This window comes from Drosophila novamexicana, unplaced genomic scaffold (genome assembly GCF_003285875.2).
Source record: "Drosophila novamexicana strain 15010-1031.04,08,12 unplaced genomic scaffold, DnovRS2.1 tig00001222-arrow-arrow-pilon, whole genome shotgun sequence".
In the NCBI taxonomy this organism is placed as follows: Eukaryota; Metazoa; Arthropoda; class Insecta; order Diptera; family Drosophilidae; genus Drosophila; species Drosophila novamexicana.
Window position 1 is genome coordinate 224,421 of NW_020824845.1, and position 8,452 is coordinate 232,872.

Here is an 8,452-nt window from a genome sequence, read left to right on the forward strand (position 1 = left end):
CATCATCATCAGCCGGCAGAGCAACGGCACAGGGCAACCCCCTCAGAGAAGAGTGCAGCCAACGAGGTGCACTAAATAGAGATTTAAACGCCTGTTCCACCGGCTGAAAGTGGTCCACATTTTGGCCGTGGTTGTCAGCGCGATGGCTAACGATATAACGATAATATGTAAGCACTCACCACCCAATCGATGCATATTTATACAAATTAGTAGGTTGTATGATTTGTGCCAGATACGAGCGGAGGAGGAGCGCATCTGAAACGTACGTCTCTTTAATTTCTCCTTGGGGAACTGTCATTTATTTTAGTGTCGCTCAACCCTTTAACCTATTCGAATTTGACATGACAAAGTTTCTTTCTTTCTGCCCGGTGGTTGGCCATGTGCGCATTTACCGGCATCCGTTGCGCACAGTTGGAGAACGCCTTCTGCTGACTCTCTATCACAATTGTGTGTGAAAATGCTTCAATCCTTATCCCACTCAATACAATTTGATTTTAACTTGCTTGTCGCTAAATATATTTCAATACCTAGCCTGCAAGCCGCGTCATCGGTATAAGCCCAGAATTAAAATTCCCTTAACCCAATCCGTGAACCAAATAACAGCCGAAAATGCAAGTCCCAGCAGTTTGCTAGTGGTTCGGTTCACGGTTCATTAGCCAGGTTGTCAATATTTCAGAACACCGATTTGATTTCATTGAATTTTAAATTCATAATTGCCCATTTTAAATTGTATGCATATCAATTTTATGTAAGTCCAATGGTTGAGCTCAAACTGTAAATGCATTGGGTCTGAGACTCTCAAAGGCCAAATCATCTTGGAGACCTATATGGTTCATTTTGGAAACTTATATGGTTTATTTATCAGCATGGTTAGTTTTTGGGCAATTGGCTTGCTTTAAAGTTCGATTCATACAATTAAATATCGGATTCGAACCGGTTCGGATAAAATTTCATATTTTGTGAGGACACATTCGAATAGACCCCAGACATATATATATATAGTATATGTATATGTATTTTTGAACAGAATCTGTTCTTTGTTTCATTTGAAGTCTATACTAGCATTAATTGTCCCGTAATAATCGTGCTGTTTTGTGATTTAGCGCTGTCACGCGTCTTTCTTTTGTTGGGATATTTTTAACATGTCAGATATTAAACATCCTTGTACACATTCGCCCTACGGCTTTGCACATTGGGGAGAAAGGGAAGCTCGTAAATGCTGAGCTTGGAGCTCTTGAAGAACAGAATATTTTGCTATACAAAAACCCATATTATCGACGGATATTTTGATCATGATAAGAATAAGCTCATCCCATATTAAAACAGCAAAGTTAAACTAGTAAATGCCGAGCTTGTCCAAGATTTAAGGCAAATCGAATGTTATATGAAATACAGATGATATACAACAGAAAGACGGACCTATGCAAAATGAGAGGCTAGTTTGTTATACCCTGAACCCATTAAAAATGGGTATAAGGGTATATTGTATTTGTGCAAAATCCAAATGTATGTAACAGACAGAAGGAAGCATCTTCGACCCCATAAAGTATAAATATTCTTGATCAGCATCAATAGCCGATGCTCCGGTGCTCCTAGTACCTGCGCAGATCGAGTTTGTTTCCGATAATCGACAACCTACTCCGTTTCCAAGCTATCGATAAAAATCGATATGGATATCCTGTTTTTTGGGCAATTTTGGTAAATAATAAGAGCTAGAGTCACCAAACTTGACATATAGCTTCTAAAATAGAATATATATATATGCATTTGATGTTGGAAGAAGAGGGTTCAGGGTATCCCATAGTCGGGAGCTCCCGACTAGAACCTCTTACTTGTTTCTGTTATCATAATAACGCAACCAAACTAATCAGTTACGGGCAGACGAGATTAACTTTTGGAAAAACCACCTTGATTTACTTAAGCACATCGTCTAAGTATATAAAATATATCGCAAATGCCCCTGAGTATTTCATCTTCAGCTGTTATTTTGGCTAATTTGAGAGGACTTCTTCAAATATTTGTTAATAAATACATTTTAATACGATAATTAAAAACGTGTTTTAAAGGTCTTTGTTTTTTCTCTGTTTTTACAAAACAAAAAAATTTGAACTGCCTTTCAGACTTGTCTCAAGCCACGTCCACTTTATAAATCCGGGCAATAAATTAATAAATGACGGTAGCTTTTAGTAAGCAAATATTACGAATCAAATTCTGCACGCTCCTTTGTTAATTTCCCGTGCACACGCACAAACTTCTGCACCCCCCAAAAAACATACACACTTCATGAGCAAAAAACCAGTTAATGGTATATACAGAAATCCAAGCAATCCCCCCTAGGAACTAGCGGCAGGACGTCTGGCCTCTATGATTGTGCGCAGTTATTTAAAATAATATTTCCGTATCCGGCAAGTAATACGCAACGCGTGCAAACCGACCTACTCCACCAGGCCTGCCAAGACCTGGCAGCTACAACCCCTCCCCCGCCCCACCAACTATGGACGTCGGTCCATGTCCATCATTATCATCGCTCGGAACAGCTCACTTACTTTGCGAGAGCCTGATAACAAATACTCTAATCTAAATACATAAGGCAGTTGGTTCAGAATGAAGCCATAAGACTAGGGAAGCTTTGGCAGGTGAGGCAATAATGTGATCTATTTTTTATACCCTGAACCCATTAAAAATGGGTATAAGGGTATATTGTATTTGTGCAAAATCCAAATGTATGTAACAGGCAGAAGGAAGCACCTCCGACCCCATAAAGTATATATATATTCTTGATCAGCATCAATAGCCGAGTCGATCTAGCCATGTCCGTCCGTCCGTCTGTCCGTCCGTATGTATGAACGCAAGGATCTCAGAACCTATAAAAGCTAGAGACTTGAAATTTGAGATGTAGATGCTCCTAGTGCGTGCGTAGATCGAGTTTTTTTTCGATAATCGATAACTTACTCCATTTCCAAGCAATCGATATATTGTTTTTTGGGCAATTTTGGTAAATAATAAGAGCTAGAGTCACCAAACTTGACATATTAAATATATTTGCATTTGGTGTTGGAAGAAGAGGGTTTAGGGTATCGCCTAGTTGCTTACTTGTTTTAAATACTTTTTTTATTACTTACTCAGTACTGGGTATACAAGGTGTAAAAAAAGGTGACATTATATGTATACACACACTTAGTTTAATGTAAAAATGATTCAACACTCTTCTTCTGATGGGCGAATGTGTGAGATACGCATTGGAATTATTCATTGTTTCTGACGCTCAGCCCTCTTGGCCTCTTGCCCCCTTGGCCTGCACAGGTAGAAGAATTGCATGCTGCAGTTACCACATCCCCATTACGCCTCTTCACATTAACAATAACAATAACAATAACAACAAGAACAGAAGGAAACATATTGATCCACATACACAATGCATCGATTCATTTAATTGTTTGTTGTAAGGGTGGGCTCGGCTCGGGTCGGATCGGATCGGATCGGATCGGCACGACTCGGTTCGGCTCAGCTCATAGCAGCCCTCTAAGTAAGGGCTGACTGTCAAAGCGAATGTGTCCCTACATCTGTCTAATAAACCACCGAACCGCTTCACAGTCTCATTGTTGAGGTACTCCTCTTCGTATCTGTGTCTCTATCTCTATGCTTCTATTGAGTACCCAGTGTAGCTACTTTGACGTCTTTTGTTATTAGTTATGTTAGTTATACATGTAGAGCCTTGCCTGTGTCTGTTTGTCTGTGTCTCTCTGTCTGTCTGTCTGTCTATCTGTCTGTCTGTCGGCATCGTCTGCGGTTTTTTGGTCTTTGACGTATTTACCTAAGCTAAATTTTACACCCCAGCTCTTTCTATCTTTCTGTAGCCCCTCTCGCAGACTCGGTCTATTACATTTTCTTTTCTTTCTATTTGTATTTTTTTATTTTTAATAAGCCTGTGACTGACGTTGACTGCAACTGCGGCAAAGTCTGCGGCTTAGTACTCAGCCTGGGCCAGCAGAGACTTCTGTACCTATCTGTGTTGCGAACTGTTGGAGAGTAAAAGAGCTAGTTTTAGAGGATTTTCAATTCTAGAGTGTCATTTTAGGGGCAGGCAACTATTTATTAATTAGCATAGCTATCTTTTAATTCTCAACAAGTTGAATCTGCGAAAAGAAAACAAGGCGTAACAAAGTCTCCAAAGGTTCTCGAACCAGCTATACAGACAACCTGCTATTTTTTTTCTATGCTGATAACTTGTTTTTCATATACAAAAAAAGCAACTTCGAATCGAGTATAAGAGTATGTGTCACGTTCTGACTGGAAAGCTCAACTTGAAGCTAAGTATGTGTGCCAACATTTTAAAGCAATAACAATGTTTATAAAAAATAAAATTCAATGAGTTTTTTTATATAACAAATTTTGTATATATATAAAATAATAAGCTTATATGAAAACAAAAACACATTAAACAAAGCTGGCTACGTTTTAAATTATTTTTCGAATTAAAATCGAATTTAAAAAATATCCAGATTCGACGGGTAAACAGCCAAATGCTCAACACTGGCATCCGAATCGGAATGGTTTGGTTTGATTTTGGCCAATGTTACGCATATTACCTTTTATTTGTTCCCTTCCGAGGCACAATAAAAAGAAAAGAGCGCGGTGTTGTTTAAGACATCATCCTCTCTGTCCGTCCGCACCTCTGGATTGTCAGGAATTTGTTGACAGAAGCAATCAGACAATGCCCTTGCCCTTGCTCGTGTCGCGGCGCACGCCCGATGGCCCGCCTTTTGCTTTTAATTGTGTATAAAATATGTATAGACTAGCATATTTTAAAATTTTTAAATATGCATAAACTAGAACATGTCTTCAAAAAAAATATAACATAATAATTTGGATAAATCAGCCATAAAATAAAAAAATTAAATGAATATTAAGTAAAGCGATTTTCTTTTTTTTTCTTGAAAATAAGTAAGAAAAATTGCAAGACTTGGTATTTGTATTAAATAAAATCTATGTGACAGTCAGAAAGACACATTTACATCGTAACGTAACTAAAAGGACGATTTGGATGTCCTTTGGTCAATGTTTAGTCTCAGTCAAGACAATTTGTTTCCTTCTTATATTTTATTTTTAATTTGGGGTATGAACACTATCAGTTTACCAAAGGACATAGGAATAAAAGTTGTAGTTGCCGAGGTATGCCTATTTTTCGGAACAGGACATTCTATTTACGGCTATATCTCGACTGTATCCCCCAAGGATAACGGAAGAATAAACCCTTTTTGATACAACTTATTGAATGGCCTACACTCTTCAAGAATATTTGACTTTTCGAACACAAAAATAAAAATTCACATCTTATAAGGTTTCAAGGCCATCATAATTTTAACAATAATCGAGGAATAATTCCCCTAAGAGGCAAAGCGAGCCAGCAGAGTATATGTATAAGTGTTTGCTTCGGATTTTAGTACATATTATCACCAAATTGAGCCGTCTCGATTAGATCTCTCTCCCTCTCTCTCTCTCTCTCTCTCTCTCTCTCTCTCTCTCTCTCTCTCTCTCTCTCTCTCTCCCTCTCTCTCCCTCTCTCTCTTTCTTTCTCTCTCACCCAACATTGCAAATATAATGCCCCAAAAAAGAAACTTAACAAAACAAAAAACAACAAGTAAGAAGTTCTAGTCGGGAGCTCCCGACTAGGGGATACCCTGAACCCTCTTATTCCAACACCAAATAAATTAATAAAAAAAAGTTCCCTTGGCAGGGCTCGAATTTGCAACTGAACGCATTACTTACTGTCGACTCTACTCAACAGCCACACCAGCAAAAAAAAAAAAATAATAATACTTTCCCCGGTAGGGCTTGAACTCGCGACAGACCTCACCACTTGCTATGCCTCTACTCAGCAGCCACACCAACAATTAAGTACTTATGATAAAAAAAGGAACTAAAATAACATTACAAAAAAAAGATGCAATTACCATGCTATTAGAATGCGAAGCAGACGCGCATGAATGTGTGTGTGTACATGTATACAGAAATTCTTAAAGCTGCTGCCTCATTCAATTGCGCAGTTGCATATAACTTTGGGTTTTCTTAACCGATCTTTATGAAATTTTCTACAGTATATCTTATTGTACCATAGAATATTTGTGTATTCTGAAACAATCAATTGCATTTAAATTGTGGTTTAAATTGGTTGGCAATAAAAGTTGGGTTATTAACTTGATTTATAGCTCTGGCGTGGTAGCGGGGAGGTGGCGATAGGTTTGAAGTGAAAGATACTTGAAATATCTATAATATTCTACAAGCAACATATCATGTTTGGTGGCTCTAGCTCTTATTATTTACCCAATTTGCTAAAAAAAACAGGATGTCGATATCGATTTTTATCGATTGCTTGAAAACGGAGTAAGTTATCGACTATCGGAAACAAACTCGATCTGCGCGGGAACTAGGAGCATCTACATCTAATTTCAAGTCTCTAGCTCTTATAGGTTCTGAGATCCTTTGGCTCATACATACGGACGGACGAAAGGACGGACGGACGGACAGACAGAAGGACATGGCTAGATCGACTCGGCTATTGATGCTGATCAAGAATATATATACTTTATGGGGTCGGGTCTTCCTGTTACATACATTTGGATTTTGCACAAAACTATTCCGGCCAGATCACAAATATCAATGAATTTCTTTACTCACATTTAGTTTAAAAGAAGAAGATGCGAAGAATATTTTTTCAAACTGATTTCCATATCGTTTTTTGTTTACTTCTAGGGGCAAGCCACATAATAATAAATACCAAACAATATTTGTAAGTATATAGTAAAATAGAAAATCCGCCTGTACATTGTCTGATCTTATTCATTTTGGTGTACACCCGCTGAAAGTTGCCTCAAGAATGTATTATAAAACAAATTAACATATTTCACACATTTCAGGAAAAAAATCTGATTCGTCACCTTCACAATGCCCCATGTAATTTCTACAAGCATTTAAAGGGCCCAGCCAGGAATTTCGCTTTGAAGAAATGCTTTTTTGTCGGCCGGGGGTGAGGGTGTGGGCGAGGGGTAGGGTGAAGGTGAGGGTGTGCGCCCGTTGATGCGTGTGACTTCAAAAATCCCAAAAACGTGTCGGGCAGCATGTTGAAATTGACGTACTCCTCTCCCGTGCAGACTCTACCCATAGAGAATGGGTATTGCGAGTGCTTCACAAACTAAGACGGGCACGGAGTTGGGGTGTTGCGGGTTGCGGGTTGCGAATTGTGCGAGTTGTGCGGTGTGCATGCTTGCGCAATCATCATTTCGGGGTGGAAACTGTGGACTGTGATAGGCACAATTTTAAGTTCTTGGCGCGTTTGATTGCTTGTAGTGTTCTGCAACTGATGTCTTTATTTTACTTGAATTTATCAACCATTCGAAAATGTTTTAGAATATTTTTTTTTCCGTTTCAATTATTGTTTATAATCCATCTTGCGATAATAAATAAATTGACTATTTTAAATTTTTGGCCTGTTTGATTGCTTACATGAAAATATCAACCATTCGAAAATGATTTATAATTTTAACATTTTTTCCAGTCCTAATTTTTCTTTACAATCTATCTTGCGATATTTAGTTAATTATATGTTATTAATAATTGGCCCATTTATTTGTTTGCCGTTTTCTGCAACTGATGTCTTTATATTACTTAAAAAAATATCAACCATTCGAAAATGTTTTATAATTGACTATATTATAAATTATGCACATAGTCTATGTTCTAGCTTTTCTATCTATTTGTCTATCTGTCTCTAAATATACGAATGTATATATAAAGACACAAAAGTTGTCTACTTAATACTATTGCATGCATATGGTAGATATACTTCAGTTCAACTTAAGCCTAATCAAAATGTTTTTAATAATAATTTGCGGACTATACACAATATATTTAAGACTACATTTCAGCAATTCGACCAAGTTTTCACAAGATAGCTATAAAAATATATCATATTATGATTATCATATAGCTCTAGATACATATATAGACCGTAAAATTATATTATATCAAAATATTTAATTTTTTGTGAAAGCCAATATTTGTAACTATATTGACTTTGTTTCGTTTACTTTCGAGAATATGCAATTATCAGGGAATAATTCTACTGATATGTTATACACTTAATTAATTAATTTAATTCTTTAATTTATGATATTGATAGACCTAGATAGCGTGTTTAATTGCTTCATGTGCACCTTTGTAATTTATTCATCGAATACTTTCTTATTTTCAAAGAAATTATTTTTGCCATATATATAAATATTCATATTTGAAAAAAAAAAATCTTTGGTTCATTTCATTTCCACCGAGGAGGGATATCTTTTTCAAATGAATTTGAACAAAGATCTTAGATATCTGTCACATAAGGTAACGACGTTCCGGTTCTCTTGCTCTTCTGGTCCAATCTTTCGGTATTGATTCATCGGTGAAAAAG